Source organism: Sturnus vulgaris, chromosome 7 (assembly GCF_052056855.1).
Source record: "Sturnus vulgaris isolate bStuVul1 chromosome 7, bStuVul1.hap1, whole genome shotgun sequence".
Lineage (NCBI taxonomy): Eukaryota > Metazoa > Chordata > Aves > Passeriformes > Sturnidae > Sturnus > Sturnus vulgaris.
Window position 1 is genome coordinate 4,147,914 of NC_142249.1, and position 17,032 is coordinate 4,164,945.

The window sequence follows — 17,032 nt, forward strand, 5'->3', positions numbered from 1 at the left end:
AGAATATTGACTTTTTTTAAAGAACAAACATTGTTTAAGGTCAGCCTAGTTCTCTCTTTTTTTTTTTTTCTTTTTTTTGTTTTAATTGAATGCTATCTGATTACCAAGAGAAAACAATTTGGTCTGAACACCCAAGCAAGCCTGCCACACAACTCGTGCAGCTCTTTAGTCTGGTGAGACATTTCCTCGAGCCTTTTTCTGGAAGGGCCAGTTCGATCCAGAAGCTTCGTGCTGCTCTCCAGCGCCCCGTGTTAACCTCGCTGCCATTCCCACCTACTGCCCCCGTGGCTTTGGCCGTGCTGCCCTTTAGCATGCTCTGGGAAGGAAGCACGCCCCAAGGTCTCCACAAACACGTTGCATCACTGTGGAGCGGGCATTTAGGACAGCGGCACGGATAGATCACAGCGGCTGGCGTGCTCTCACCGGCAGCGCGGCCACTGCCAGCCCCTCTTGCCAGCCAAGAGCAACACAGGGCCCTGCAAAGCTCCCCCCTGCACTGTCCCCCTGCTCCAGAGGCTGACTGGGGTCACCTCGTGGCCCCAGCAGAGCTCACCTTCCTTCCAGGCACAGGGGTCCCTCTCCACACCTGCCCGCGTCCAGCTGCTCTCTCCGGAGGAGCCGCTTTACCTCAGCGTTTATTACATTTTTGCATGCCTCAGCTACTGGCTCCAACACTGTCCATCTCCAAAAAGCTATTTTGTTTGAGGACTTCTCGTGTCACTCCTATCCCCCAGTGTCCCCTAAATCTGCCCCTCACACCTGGGCTGTGCTTCCCAACCCACACTGCAGGAATGTGAGGCAGGGCTCAGGTGAGCACCCTCACCTTTGGTTGATGCCCAGCTCACTGGGTACAGCACACCCTCGCCCACAAAAGCATTGGGATCCCAGCACAGGCTCCAAAGTTTACATTTGTGCATGTTTTATTCCTCCTGTCTGGCACTGAATGCCAATAATGATACCAAAATGCTGCCCTTCTCACAGCCACCCAAGCAGCCAGACTCCAGTTCCAGTAACTGCACGGGATCATGGAATCCCAGAATGGTTTGGGTTGGATGAGCATCTCATCCCAACCCCAACGTGTGGTGCCACTGTGCCCTTTCTCCTTTTAAAGGGCCTGTTTGCCTACAGCCAATAAAAATGTCTTACAGCCTATGAGTGCACTGTGCACTTGTGTATCTTAATCAAAGGATCTTTACCTAAATCGAAATTTTTCATATGAGCATGAAGGATAATGCACCAACTAGAAAGCAAGAACTCACAACTTCGCCTTCAAAGTGCAATACAATTTGCTTTTATTTGTTGGGAAAACCTGAAACAACTCACAGCATCCCTCTGCCGACAGGATCATCCCTCAGGATACAGGGCAGTCCCCGGCTCCTCTGCCAAAGCTGCTAAGACTCCAAGTCCCAGATTGCTGGTAACTGCACGGGCAGGAATCCCCACGGGAAGCTGAAATAAATATATGGCTATGTATTCACGGGGGTTCCACGATTTCCAGTTTTAAATTACACTTAACATTTTTCAGCCACATTCATGGCCAGGAGAGAAAACCAAGTCAATCACCACAAACTTGTGAGTTTCTCTGTTGTACCCCTCTGAACAGGGTTACATTTTTCAGGACCAGCATCATCCTTTAATGAAAACTAGAATCTTCGGGTAAATATTTCAGTCTTAAAAGCTAAAAAGCAAGAAAAGCAAGAAAGGAACAACTGGCACCTCTAGGACTCCAGGAGGTTTCAGGTTGTTTATCACATATTTATGTGTTTTATAACACCATCCAAAACAAAGAGGAATGAAAAACTCTTTAAAGAAGTACCTGCAAGTTACCTTGACTGACAAAGGCCAGCAAACTTTTGGGAACTTACTTTGCAGGTGTTGCTCCCAACATCACAGTGGTTCTTTAACTCAGTGTGAAGGAAGGGCTGTTCCACTTACTTTAGGATTTACATTTTATATGGCCCATTTTGCCTGTTTGCACAATGTGAACACAGCAAGGAGAACTGGAATTGTTCTTGGAAAAAAGAAAACTGGACCATAAAGTCACACAAAACATTGGCCATATTTCAAGGACTGACAAGGTACCTGCCATGAAGGCTTTTTAAGGTATGTTTTATAATACTGTCAGTCACAGTCAGAAAGGGATTTCAACTCCACGTCCTCAATGAAGCCTTGGAGCCCTAACTTAGGGTTTGGGTTGGAAAGGGCCTTAAGGCTCATTGCATCCCACCCCTGCCATGGCAGGGACACCTTCCACTGTCCCAGGCTGCTCCAAGCCCCAGTGTCCAGCCTGGCCTTGGACACTCCCAGGGATCCAGGGGCAGCCACAGCTTCTCTGGGCACCCTGTGCCAGGGCCCGCCCACCCTCCCAGGGAACAATTCCTTCCCAATATCCCATCCATCCCTGCCCTCTGGCAGTGGGAATCCATTCTCTGTGTCCTGTCCCTCCATCCCTTGTCCCCAGCCCCTCTCCAGCTCTCCTGGAGACCCTTTAGGCTCTGAGCTCTCCCTGGAGCCTTCTCCTCTGCAGGTGAACACCCCCAGCTCTCCCAGCCTGGCTCCAGAGCAGAGGGGCTCCAGCCCCTGGAGCATCCCTGTGCCTCCTCTGGACTCTCTCCAGCAGCTCCAGGCCCTTCCTGTGCTGGGCCAGCTCTGCAGGTGGGTTCTCACCTGAGTGAGGCAGAGGGGCAGAATCCCCCCTTCCCTGCTGGTCACAGTTCTTAGGATGCAGCCCAGGATTTGGGATTTCTGGGCTGCAGAGCACTTTGCTGGGTCATGCCGAACTTCTCATCCACCAACACCTCCAAATCCTTTATGGCTTTTCACACTAAACGGCACAGACAGAATACTTCTCCCTGAAACTCCTCTTTCAGGGTGGGAATGAAGCAAAGTAATTTACACCTGCTTTTGTCCCTCTTCAGCCTTTTAAAACATCAAAGCCCAACCTTCGGGGTCTTTGATTTGCTTTCCTGGAGCTTGGGATTTTGCACCGTTGCATGCTCCTAAATCTGCTCCTGTAACTGCTGGCTAACAGCTCCAGCTTCTGCAACAGGAGGAATTGCTCAGCTTTCAAGATAAGCTGCCATTAGTCACCAAAGCTCTGCTCTGCAGGATCTCCTCTCACCTTATCCACCTTATCACCTGCTGCTTGGGATACTCTGAAATAAATGAACAGGAAAGAATACGAGGTGAAAACTAAACAAATCCAAAGACTGTTGGAACGTTAATCTGGATCCATCTTGTAGCTGACAAGAGGTTGTACTGAGGTGGGGCTGGTCTTTTCCCCCTAGTAACAAGTGACAGGACATGAGGAAACAGCCTCAGGTTGTGCCAGGGAAGGTTAGTGGTGGATATTTAGAAAAATTTCTTCGTGGAGAGAGTTGTTAGTCTCTGGGCATCGGTGGAGCCCCCATGCCTGGAGGGATTTAAAAGCCGTGTGGATGTGGCACTGGGGATATAGGTCAGTGGCAGTGCTGGAGGAACTGTTGGATTTGATGATCTTACAGAACTTTTCCAACCTAAATGACTCTGTTTCCATGAACATAATGATCAATAAGCTACATTATGGCAGAGGGGTAAAAAATGGCCTGACAGCGAATGCTTGCAGCCACCTCCAGCCAAGTGTAGCCCCTTCCCGAGGGAAACTATGCACAGCCTCAGCACACCCTGACAGACAAACACCTCCTCGGGATGTCAGGCAGCTGAACACTTATATTTCAGCACCAGTCTTACATTCAAGCAAAGCTCGGGGCCACTACAAAGCAAACACGAGACCCATTACCTCAGAGCACTCAGCATGCAAAGCACACTCCAGGGCTGGGAGATTGCAGGAATTTTTTCCTGAAATGGAATGGAGAGATAAGATCGAGTGAAAAGGAGCAGAGGCTGCTGACATATCTAGACTCCCAGAAGCCAGTAAATATGCAAATGAGCTGCCATTTCTGCCAGTAACGCTCAGAACCAACTTTGATTCTGCTAAAATATATCGCATTAAACAAGGGAGATAAGCCCGGCACTGAATCCACACAGAGCAGCTCCCTTTGACCAAGACAGCTTTACTTCTCACTCCAGGAAATTCTGAACAAAGCTTTCTGTTCAAAGAGTCTCCACTCTGACTATCACAGTATTTATGAATAACTTTGGCCATTTACCTTTTCGTAGTCGGATTTGCAAGTGCTATTAAAAACTCTCCATAAAGCCATAAACCACCCTGGAAAAGCTGCATGCATCCAGTCCCAGTCACAAACCCTTCCCCAAACCAGGACAGGCCTTGCTGCCCCCAAAGCCACAAACAGCAAATTTCACACGGATGTCAGAGAGGAGAAAAGTAAGGGCGTATTGAGCGTGCATCCCTGGAGACACAGATTACAGAGCAAGAACTGAAGTTTATGTGACCTGATAGGAATGATAAACTCAGGAGATGATAAAGGCATTCCCTGGACATCCATCTGTTTTCCTTGGGGTTTGGACAGACACTCCAGGCAGAAATACAGATGCATGAAAATATTGAATATAGACATGATTTGTTTTCACGTACATGAAGTATATGTGTGTGAAATAAATAGATGTATATTCAAACACCAGAGGCAAAGAAAGCATGTCTCATTTTCACTCCATTTTATCTGCCTACCACCTCTGAATCAGCAAGATGAGCTCAAAGGCCAGTGCTGGCTACAGCCTGAGACATACATTTTGCACATTGCTAAGCAAGAGCAGCTCTGCTCTGCTATGGCAGGAGCTGAACTCAGCCTCAATATCTGATTCCATTCAATGAGGCTGTTCCCTAACAGAGGGAAAATAGTACAACCTGCACCCTCTCCTCGACAGCCCCTGGCTGCTCTTCCGAGCCTCCAGCACATGGGCAAGAGCACTGAGAACTTCAGGCAGCCGCCAGCACCAAAAAATAAGCATGTACAGAAGCTAGGGAGATGTAAAAAATAAACCCCAGACCTCTGCAGGCTGAATAAGCCTCCCACGTGCAGCACAACACAACAGGAACAATTTCCCCAGCAATGCCAGGCGCTGCAGGGAGATGAAAGCAGGCTCCAGTTCTCCAGGAGCAGGACCTGCAGGCAGCAGGGAGGCCTCAGGAATTCCCAGGAGCAGGAAGCTAGCCCCAAACCTATGGTAAACACAGCACAGAGGAATCCAACAGGAGGTGGCTGGGGAAGGCTCCCAGTGCTGCAGGAAGGTTATGACAAAGCAATTTGCAGGCAGGGAGGAGAAGCAGAGACATGGACAGGGCTGCTCCAGGAGAGAAGAGCCTCGGGAAGAGGGAACAGCCCAGCAGCTGGGAAATGCCAGTCCAGGGAACACCTGTGCTCACCTGAGCTCAGTCCATGCCCCTCCCATGGCAACCAGCCCCAGCAGTGCCTGGCAGAAGAACACCAGCACCCAGCCCAGGTTTGCCTGACTTTCACAGCCACGCTCACTGGCTCTAGCAAATGTTCGCAATTCCCTTATCCCTGTTCCGAGGCTGCCACAATTCCCATTGTCGCTGCCAGTGCTAGGAAGGAGCCTCAGAGCTATATGCTGAGGCCCTGAAATTTAAATATACGATAACACTGTAAATAAAAGGAAACAAATTCCTTAAGGAAAACCTTTTCACATGCCAGATCAGTTCCCAATAGTAACTGCTCTGCTTTGACAAGAGATAAATATTTACAGTCTGAAACAGAGAACACCTTGTGTTGCAATACTGGAATGAAAACCTTGTCAGTCCTGGTATCCTGAAGAGAGGGTTTTGATATTTTAAAGGAAAAAATTAGAAATAAACCCCCAAGCTGAGCACTTAGAAGCACACACACATTATTGTGCTCATTTACCCCACCAAAACAAAAACCTGAAGGTAGTCACACAGAGAAATTGTCAAACATGCTGAATCCAGAACAGATTTTCTCAAAAGGAGACCTCATCCCCCAGGGAATGTAGACAGTTTACAGCAAAAGTCTAAATTATTGCCAAAAATATGCTGGGTTTTTTGGGTTTGTTTTTTTTTTTTAGTTCATTTAAATATAGTCCAAGTTGCTCCTCTTAGACATTTCTCTAGCGAATGCAAACACTGAAGATTGTTTCCTACTGGAGCAAAAAGGCAGCAGGGAGGATCAGATACCCACATCCAGCTCCTTGGATTGGGGCATCCCACACCAGGAATACCCTGGGGAAGACAGAAGAGAAAGCTCAGGCTTTAGTTGTTGGGCTGTCTCTGAGCTTCTAGCACACTTCCCAACCTCTGGGCCTGACCAGCTTCCTCCAGCCAAGGAAAGCATGTGGGGAATGCCATTCATAGTGGCACTCGGGAAGATCCAGGAATGGGCAGGAGATGGCTGGGTATCCCTGTCCCGAGGGAGGAGGGTGATCAGCCCGCTGCAAGGAGATGCTCTCACTTCTGCATGGCTCAGCTTGCCCGACTGTGCTGCCATTTCCAAGGAGCTGAACACCTCATCAAACAGGAGTGCCTTTCTTTGCTGCACTACCTGTGCAGCGCAGTCCAAACCCCTTTCTGAGAGGACGTGCACAAGGCCAGCCTGGCTGAGCTGTTACAGGGCAGGATTTCATATCTGAGGTGCAATTTTCCTCACCCAACTGCTGTTGGGGCTTTTATGGCCCGCTCCCTTTGAAGTGGGGCAGCCTGGGGAAGAGTTCAATGTCTACCTGCCACTCTCCATTCCCTTACTTCCTCCTCCCCTTCCCAGGGAATTATTCCTCTGGGCAGAAGTGTCCTGCCTTGGCCTGGCTGCTGCCAGGGCCGGTTCTGCCCCGTGATCCCATCCCTGCAGTCAGCCAAGCCTTATGTTCTGTGCTCAAGTTCTCCGTTTGCTCCCCTGCTTCCAGCATCCCTGCACAGCAGTTTATTTTTAGACCAGCATTTTTAGAGCAAAGCCCAGAAGCAGCACACTTTCAGTGCCGAAGAGAATTCAGCTGGGACTCTAATGCTGTCAGCTGACAGGAGGACACTTGGGTTTGGTGGCCACGCGACGCTGGTGTGACTCTGGGCCACTGCTGGCCTCTGGGCTCTCCCAGCCGCACACACCACTGGCCCTGGGCTACCACAAGGGATGGTGACTCTGCCACTCCCTGGGCAGCCAGCTCCTTCCAAAGCCTGGCAAGTCATTCAAGGAAAAAAACTGCTTGCCCCTCGGGTCCCCATGAATGTCTGCAGTCTGGGGTCACCGCTCACAACCAGCTCCAGGCAAAGGGGAAATCCCTGATGGTGTTAGCAGGTGCTGGATCAAGCCCACATCCACCAATACAGACAAGAAGTGCCCTGATATACAAAGTGACGCTCCTGCCCAGCTTTATCATCAGCTCTCTGGGGACAGAGGTGGTTTTCAAGTTCTAAATACTACTGTTTGCCTTCTTTTGACTATGGCTTATTATAGTTATTATAGAATAATAGAATCAGATCCAACAGGTACCACCACCACCTTTTTCCTTTGACAGAACACAACCTAGTAGAGGCAACAGCAGCAAGAGACACCCAGACACAGCAACTGAGATGAACAAGACCATGTAAACTGTGTAAATCCACCTAAAATCTGCAGGGATGGCTCAGAAAATTGCACACTAAAAGTCTTTTCTGCTCTCAATAGCTTCACAGAATGTCCTCCTGAACAAGATTGCAATGACAAGGCCATCTTCTCCAAGGCATAAAGCAGCCAGTGACAGAGCCACACTCTGCCCTGAAATCACATCAAGCCTTTTTGCCCACTGACCCAGAAGTCTCTGGTTTTTCTGTAGGTTCCATCATCTATAACATAAAACCTCAGATTACTTTTTCCCATCACCATCTGGTGGTATTTGCAAAGCTTCAAGCAGGAAGTTTTTTCCCTAACGTTAAATATTTCATTTACTGTTATGGTTAGGCCCATCCTCAAAGGCTCTGTCCGAGGCACAGGGAGCAGACAAGGCAGCAGGGATGAAAAAGGGGATGAAGAAAAGCCTGACAAGGAGAGGTAAACACAGCCCCCAAGGAAGCATTAGGTACCTACCATGTACAGGCAGAATAAATACTCCTTTCTAGTCCTCTCTCTCCTCCTTTGATCATGCTTCCAGGTCAATATCTTGTGAGAGGCAGTCCTGACTCAAATGTATCCTTCAGCCTCCACCAGGATGTGACAGCAGGTATCAGTTGTGGAAATAAATAAGAACATTTCCTCCCCACCAAAGCACTGCTATTTGACTCAAATAGGAAATCTGTCTTGGGCAGCAAGAATCCACATGGAGAGTAATTTATTTTGGGAGGTTCACATGCATCAGGTAGTGAGGAAGAACTGAAACGCAAATGCAAATCACAGTAGCCAGTGTCTGTCCCCGCCCACTGGAAGGACTGGTCACTCAGCAGGACATCCAACACCAGATCCCAACAAACCGGACTCTGTGTGCCCTCTTTGCCTTGCCTTCCCTTCTTATTCAGCACAGAGGAAGGACAAGACACGAAGTTGGAGCATTGTCACCACCCAGCACACCCAGGCCCTCACTGCCCTGCTGAGCAAGAGCAGCAGCAGCATTAAAACTGGAGAACTCGGGTCATGCAGCAATTCCCACTCACAGCAGGGCTCGGGGGCTGGTTTGCTGCCCAACAGCACAAAGAGCAGTGCCAGACTAAGCTTTCTGCTTTGCAGGGGGAGCAAAGACAGGCTGAGCTTTGCAACAACCCAGGAGAGATCCTGCTCATATTCATGGAATGATGAAGGTTGGAAAAGACCTCTAGGACCATCGAGTCCAAACATTAACTCAGCCAGGCCTGCTTTTTTCCCTGCCCATGAAGATGCTCCAGTAGCACAAACCACACTCAAACTGCACCATCTCCCTAGGAAGGCAGCAGGAAGCTGCACTTCACTGTTTTCTTGCCTTCTCCAGCTTTAAAAAGCTGCCAGCCTTCATCCCCTGCAGCAAAACCTCCACCAGAAACATGATCCAGTATCCCCTGAGTTATTCCAAAGCCTTCTGTGCTCCCTTTTCCCCAAGCAGGCTGCAGAAATAAGCCAGGCTCCCTCCCCAGCAGGACGCACAGCCTGCCGTGCTCGGTGTCACCATCCCAGCCACTTCGTTCTCATTGTGACTTGGACAGGTCCCCTCTCCTGACTCACCCACAGTACTGGGGACAGCAGTTTCCTTTTATTACAAGTCTCTGCTGGCTGGAGAAACAACTCTCTTCACTTGAAAAGATGAGTGGCAGTGCTTTAAAACATAACCCAGCCTGCAGGAAAGCTCTGTTTCACCCACGAATTCTTCCTTCAGGACCCTGCTGATGGACAGTCTCTTCGCACACAGGTTATTCCCGTCCCTGGGAATTCTGTGATCAGTGCATCCTGTCTGTCTGCAGGTGGACCCACCCACAAAGTCAAGGCCAACAGCCCATCTTCCATCTCACCCCACCTCCTTCCAAACCAGTGCTCACAACCACCTGCCCAGAGCTGCCAAGGCTAAAGCTCACACACTGTTCCAGTCTGCACAACCCTCGCCGTTATAAAGGTGTGAAAAATGCAATTTTTCTTCACTTTCATGCATATTATTTGAGCAGAGAAGCAAATCTCACCACTCCACACGCACCTGCGGCGAAAGGCAGCCCTTTTTTTTGGCTCTCCAGGAGAAGCACCTGCATTGAGGATTTTACCAGGATCCACCACAAACAGTAACGAGAACTAAGTAACTGTAGCTCCCACGAAGGAAAATGTAACCTTCCCGATGGTTTGAAAAACACTCCTTTTCTGAGAATTTCTTGGGAACAGCACACACCAGGATTAATTCCTCACTGTGGACCCTTTCCTTGGAGGTGAAACTTTGTCAGCACAACCCCAGAACCAACCCGAGCGTTATTTTCCCTGTGCAAATGCAACATAAGCTGTTGGAGCACACGAGGAAAATCCAGGCAGGAGAAGGATGTGAAATGACTGGTGACAGCCCAGTTATGAGTAACTGCTATTGCTCAAAGTGGAGTGAACACAAATTCTATCAGCAAACCAATGCTCCTGCGCACACGTGACAAATGGAAGTTCATTTTACACAGAACAAGACACAGTGTACTAATGCTCCCAGAATTTAACTGTAATTAAGTCTTGCTGACAGACACCTCATTAAAGCACCACTTCTCCAGAAAAATTAATAAAGTGAATTATTTCCTACGTGTGAAATATCAGAGTTTTTCACTGCTCATGAAAGATACATGGAGTTCAGTTCAGCTGGATGTCAGTGCTCCCCAGAATGAAGGAGTGACATGCTTAAAAAGACATTTAAAACAACACATTGCTGTGCTGCCAAAACCCAGGCTGAGATGCTCAGCCCCTGCACGCTATTTTATCCTGTGACAGCAGAAAATAAAACCCTTAAAATACAATTCTTCTTCCAGCAGATACAGACAGATAGATACATAGATAGACAAAAGAACTGGTTTGTTATTAGAAAACCAAACTAAATTAAGGCAACCTAATTTTGGGCAAACCAAAAAAAAAAAAAAAAAAAGTCTCATGACACAAAAATCCAGTTTTAAAATTGCAACTTTTTGGGGTTTAAATGCCTCTTATGTGAGGAACAAAGGTTCAGCCATTGATTAAGGGGCAGACGGCTGAGTGTGCCCAGGACCACGAGCCAACACACATTCCTCTGCACTGGGAGATGGCTCTTTGAGGCACATTTTAATCAAACTTCTCAGAGGTAATATCCAATACAAACATGAGGTAAAAAAAATGAAGCTGATCAAGACGTGCCTAGTAATGAATGCCACAGAAAAAGCCTGAATTTTCAGAGGGGAAAGCCAAGCTGCAATTCTTTGCAAAGGGAAAACCACGGAAGCTTTCCAAGAGAATTTACAGTCTTTTTCTAATTGTTCCCTTTTCCAACATCATTACGCAACCTCCGTGTGCTTTCCTGCTTCTCTACCCCCCTTTATTTCACCCATTCTCCCTGCACCAACTTCTTCTAAATGCTGCGAGGCAGCTCCTTTAAGAGAGCCAGAAATATAGTGCAGATTTTTCTCTCCTCCTCCTCCTCCTCCTCCTCTCAGTTTAAACTGCCCAAATCTTTCCGGTGAAGAACATTGCCCAAAATCTGCTCGCTATTCAAGCAGCCCTGGCAATGACAAGCAGCACTTCATGAATCATCTGTTATATATTGCCTTATCAACACGGTCCACTGCAGGAGAAAGTAAACCTGGCCCACTTTGGGCTTGTGCATAACAAAATCAAAATGCAAGTGGCATTAATTACAGGAGGGCTCTGAGGAGTTCCCACATCCAAGGATTCAATATAGGCTATATATACATATATATTTATATATATATTTGAGGCAACCTAAATCAAACCAAAATGCTAACAGCCATTTCCTCCCCCACCACACACAGCTTTTACTTTAATATTTTAAAAGACTATTTACCCCTTTTACTGGTTTCCAATATTGCCACATTTCTAATTATTAAAGCAGACAGCTTTAGTGTTTGTCAGCTTCAGCTCTTTGAGGAAAACACATATTTTTACGGGTTTTTTTTTCCCCCCAAGCTCAGCAAGTGAAGGAAATCTTACACTGCTCTGTTTCCTTGCACTGCTCTGGAGCATTGGCATGCTTGGACCTGGGGAAGCTGGAAGCAAAGGTAAATGGAAGGGAGAAGCTATCCATGAGGGAAGGGGGCTCAAAACTGAAAAGCAACTGTGAATTCAGTGACAAGACACATCTCGTTGGCTTCGCTGCTCAGTGAAACACACCCTTACAAAAGCATAAACTCAAGGGGTTCCAGCAGGACTCTGAGAAAATCTAAACCCACATAGACTCGGTAGCAGGATTGAAAAAGACTATGGAAAAGTGATGGGATAACTGGAAACAAGCTAAAGGTGAACTGGCAGAGCAACGAAGTAGAATGTGACACCACCGAAGAAGCCAACAAGAAGAATACTTGGCAAATATTTAACAGATGTCATTACCAGTGGCCCAGTAACATGTTCAATTAATATTTCCTTGTGGTTTGGGACAAGCTCTGCCATTTGGAACAGGTCAGCAACAGATCCCACTGAGCAAATAAACTCCTCTATGTATACTCAGCCACACGTACAAGACGAGTGAAATACAGTCCCAAGAGCTGGGGTTCCTATTTTTTATATACAAATATAAATACACAATGCCAAGGAGTGCACAAACATTTCTTTAGCTGGAGGAGGACACCAAAGAAGCGTTTCAACCCCAAGGTTAAGCTGGCACAGCTGGGCAGCAAGCACTCAGGTTCTCAAACCCTGAAGGGAGCATCAGGTAACCACCACAGACCCAGGGGAACCTCGACAGCACACGGGGACAGGTGGTTACAGCAACCTTACAAAGGCACAGCCTGGCACACCAGCATGAGGGGAACACTGGAAGGTGAAGGAAAACCCTCCTGAAATATTTGATTTATCCCACCTTACGTATTTACAGGCAAGTTTTAGTCTCAACTTCGTTTACAATGTGTCTGGGCACTTCAGGTGTATAAAGTCTGCAGATGCCCCCGATTTGAAACCTGCAAGTGAACCTCGAGGACAAGTTTCAGGCACTGCAGCAAGTTTCTGAATCACAGATACACCTTAAGCTGGCTTTAAAAAGTCTATTCCCCAGCAAGCACAAAACATTTGAAAGAGAGATAAAGAGGGCAAACTGAGCTAAACCCACAGGCAATTTTAACCTTTGTTTTGAACAAGTCCTGCTTCTCACCTCTGTGGTCCCACAGGGGATCTAAAGTTGAAGACTCAACCCCAGATTTTCAGCAGGCTAGGAAGAGACAGTTCCTGTGCTTCCACCTCTGCCCATGGGAGGAAGGAATCCTCAAAGGATTGAGAGTAGGCAGGCCCTGGCACAGGGTGCCCAGAGAAGCTGTGGCTGCCCCTGGATCTCTGGAAGTGTCCAAGGCCAAGTTGGACATTGGGGCTTGGAACAGTGGAAGGTGTCCCTGCCCGTGGCATGGGGTGGCACTGGATGGGCTTTAAGGTCCCTCCCAACCCAAACCATCCCATGATTGTATGGCCAGGAGAAGAACAGGCACTGACCATGGGAGCTTCAGTCACTGCTCAAGCTGCTGCTCTCCAGGAGTGGGCAAATCACAAGGCTGGCACATCACAGGCTGGTGCTGAAAGCAGAACAATCTGACAAGCTGGGCAGTCTCCACCCAAAATCATCCCTCAGCTAACACAGGCACTTGCAAACCTTCCCACTCCAGATGTTCCAAGGGCTCAGGAGGCAGTCTGGAGTTCAAGCCCTTAAATATTTGGGCAAAACATGTTTCTTCAAGACAACCCACTGCCATCTGCACCTACCTAAATATCTCCTATCAGTTCCTGCTAGCAGGTAACTTCTTCAGTTCATTGATCTCCAGGTGTCTGTAAACACACTGCTACTAGTTTAAGAAAAATCCTTCATTCTTGTATTTACCTTCTCCTGCTGTTACTGCACTGCTGTTTTTTTGTCTTTTCTGCGTTTTCTAGGATGTTGCCTGTGAAACATAAGCACAGCAGACAGCTGCATCTTCTCCAGCACAAGGATGCAAGAAGCTACTCTTACTGTTTTCATCTACTCTTGGAATGGTTTGGGTGAAAAGGGACCTTAAAGCCCATCCAGTTCCAGCCCCCTGCCACGGGCAGGGGCACCCTCCCCTGTCCCAGGCTGCTCCAAGCCCTCTCCAGCCTGGCCTTTATTTTCCTGGTAATTCACCATCAAAAGGCAAGCAAGAAAGCAAAACTAATTTCCACTAGAGGCTCACGTGCATCCCATACCCAGGACCTGGATTTCCACCTGTTATCTCCTACCCTGGAATTCTCAAGAACCTGTTAATTCACACCTGGCAGTTCTCTACTTTGGGATAGTCTGTTTAGGAGATTTTAGGAGATGGCAGCACACAGACACAGGCTGCCCAACAGACATCTCCTCCCCAGGGAATACAAGCTTTTCATGCTATATGTGTGCCTTTGTTCCACACCTCCATCCTGCTGAGCAAATGACAAATTCTTCTGGTGTTCCTAGCTGATTTTCAAAATGCTTTCTCTAATCTGTCTCCTTTCTAAAGCTAGGTCCTGAAGCAAAACAAACAAACAACAAAACAGGGTGGCAAAGTTAAAATTGTGGAGATTTAAAGATGTTTTTTCCCTAAGTTTAGACCATCAAGGGCACAGCTTAATATCAACACCGGGAATCTGTCAGATGCACATGCTCAAACATGCCATCCAAGGACAGAGAGAAAAAGCAGAGAATCCTGGAAAGCTGCATCTTCCACATTTCACTTTACCCAGAAAATCTGCAGTCGCTAAAACTTACTCTTTCTAACTGGGTGGCATTTTACATTTCCAAATGTAATTGAGTGAGCATGTTGCCATGGCGACAGCAGGGTTCTGCAATAACTTTGTTGCCTTGTAATTGCTGTATATTTGTATACAAGCAGCTGAGCTTTCTTTAATTCAATGCCCTCAACTCTTCCAGCGAGGCTGCTGAGCAGCGGCGGCAGCTTTTTAGGCTGAGAACTCCCAACAGTGGTGCTGGAAACATCAGAAACGATTAAAACTCAGCGCCGCGACCGACCGCATTACACACACAAGAAAAAAAAAAAAAAAAAAAACAACAAAAACCCCACCACGAAACCCTGCCAAGAACCAGATTATTATATAAACTTCAGAGCTCCTTAGCTTTTAAAAATGTTGCCGTTACAACAACAACAACCACCAAGAAAAAAAAAAAAAGCACAATTCAGATAATTAACTCCAGGTAGATTTGGCAACGAGTGAAGCACTTTGAGGACAGGGAATAAATGCAGCACGAGTCCCATTTATTGGCAGGGCATAATATCAGTAAATCAAAACGCCTTGCCCAGGGAATTATTCACTCGCTGTGGCTCCCAGGGCCAAAATAATGCTCGCTGCATCTCCCCGGCCTCAAACCAACGCTGTGAGGACAAGGGGATGCAGCTGTGGCAAACGAGCACGGCACTGAGCTGCCTGGTGGGAAAGAAGCGGGCAAGGAAAGCGGGAGAGAGCTAGTAGCTCGCCGCACGCCCCATCCCAGGGTTTTACAAGGCATTTTCACACCCTGAATCCACCCACACCTTCCCGACACAGATCCCCACTCCTCGGGAGCGTTTCCAGAGCTGTGATCCAGCCCGGAATATGAGGCAAGGCTCGTACGGGCGTTAGCGGCGACGAGCCTGATTTATGCAAACCTGCCAAAACAGCCGATCCACAGAGAGAAACTCACCAAAACCTGCACCTTCCCCTGCCGCGGAGTGGGCTCACAACACAATTACGCAAGTGCTTTGAGCGAAGGGCAGGTTCCCTTCCCCTTCAGCCGCTGCCCAGCGCCGAGCGCTGACAGCGTCAAATTATTGTTATGTAAATCCATCTGCTCCGCCGAGCTGTCACAAACACCGCGGAGAGCACCTCTGGGGCAGCGGGCAACATTCTGGGGGAGCGCCGGGATCGCGCAGCATCTTCCCCTGATAAATCCCTGCAGCAAAACCCACACGCGGCTGCCGGGCAACACCTCCCTCTCCCCGCGCTCTGCCGCCAGCCCCGAACCTCGGCTTTTTCTGCTTCGTTCCGCCCCGCGCAAGCCGAGGCTCGAGGTTTCGCAGCGGCACACGTGGTTTGTCCCCCACTCGAACCCCCAAAAACGGAGTTCTGGCGGCGAGGCTGCAGCCCGGGGCCTCGGATTTGTCACCGCAACCGCTGGGCTCCCCGGGAGCGCCGAGGGCAGCGCTCCCCGTCCTCTCTTGCCGGGCACAAAAAAAGCCATTTTGGGGCTTTTTTTTTCCAGGAGGAGGTGGGTGCCGCGGGGCCCTCGGCCGAGCTCGGCAGCCGCGGGGAGCGGGGCGAGAGGAAGCAAACTTTCCCCAAGTGCCGCGTTATTCTCGGGATAAGGACAAGGGAAGGAGGAGCGGGGGAAGAGGATGGAAGAACCGACCCCGGGCCGCGGCCCGCCCGGCGCCGCAGGGCCCCGCCGCGGGCGTCGCCCCCGCCGCAGGGCCGCGCCCGCCCCACTGAGTCGCGGGGCCGGGCCCCCGCACGGCGCTGCCCGCGGCCCGCCGCTAGCCCGCCCCGCCGGTAACTCACCGCCGCCCGCATCGCCCCGCCGAGCCCCGCACGGACCGAGCGCCGCCGCCGCCGGGGGGGGGGGGGGACGAGGCGGAGCCGCGGCCGCCCGGGCGGGGCGTGGCGGGCGCGCAGGGGGCGGGGCCGCCGCCGCTTCCAGCCCCGCCCACCCCATTCACAAAAAAACCGGGCCCCGCGCGCGGATTGGGCGACGGCGCTGCCCGTCACGCCCCCCGAGCCCCGCCCACCCCGCCCGCCGCGCCCGGCCCGGGCCGCTGGCGCGCGGCGGCCCCGCCCCGCCCGGCGCGCCGCCCAATCGGTGCGCGGCCTGGGGCGCCGCGCGGCTCAAATCCGCCCGCCACCGCCGCGCGGGCGCCTCCGATTGGCCGCGCCAGCTGCCCGTCACCGCCCCCTCCCACGACCGCGGCGCAGCGGCGAGCAGCGGCCCCCGGGAGCGGCCCCGCCGCGCCGCGAGCCCGCTGGGCGGGCAGGCGAGCGGCCTTAAAGGGTCCGCGCCGCGGGCAACCCGGGCGCGGCGGCGGAGGCGGCACGGCGGCGGCGGAGCGCCGCGTACTGACCTGGGCGACGGGCGAGGCGGGGACGCTGCGCGGCGATAGCTCCCCCGGCGCGGAGCGCGCCACCGACGGACTCAGCCCGTGACGGGTTCCGCCATCTTGGAAATTTTTTTTTAGCTGGGAGTGTCACGTGGTGCTACCATTTTTTCCCCGCGGCCAATCAGCGGGCGCGGGTTATTTATAGCCGCGCGGGGGAAGGGGACCAATCAGGCCCCGCCCCGCGCGCCCCCGACCACGCCCCGTGGCGCGCGGCCCGTCGCCATGGCGACCGGGGGGCGGGACGGCGGCCGCCATGTTGGCGCCGATCCCGCGGCCCGATCGGGGGTCGGGATCGCGGGACGGGGTTCCTGACCCTCTTCCCCGAGGCCACAGCAGCTGCGATCCGTACCCTACAGACGGTGTTGCGATAAAACGTGGAAGTTCGGGGTTTGT

The 17,032-nt window shown here is 50.6% G+C and overlaps 1 protein-coding gene across 7 annotated transcripts in view; it reads right to left on the reverse strand.

Annotated features, from left to right (window-relative positions):
- The window catches only part of HDAC4 (histone deacetylase 4), a 170,095-nt gene extending 153,341 nt beyond the window's left edge, over positions 1–16,754 (reverse strand). For 3 of the 7 annotated variants that reach the window (XM_088167569.1, XM_014889888.2, XM_088167565.1), the window contains exon 1: positions 16,604–16,754. The gene's annotated coding sequence lies outside the window, so the exon portion shown is untranslated. Of the gene's footprint in view, positions 1–1,323; positions 1,642–15,192; positions 15,472–16,046; positions 16,101–16,603 lie in introns of those variants that run through there. The other 4 variants (XM_088167570.1, XM_088167566.1, XM_088167567.1 and 1 more) reach the window with 3 other exon arrangements.
- Between the last annotated feature and the right edge of the window lie 278 nt (positions 16,755–17,032).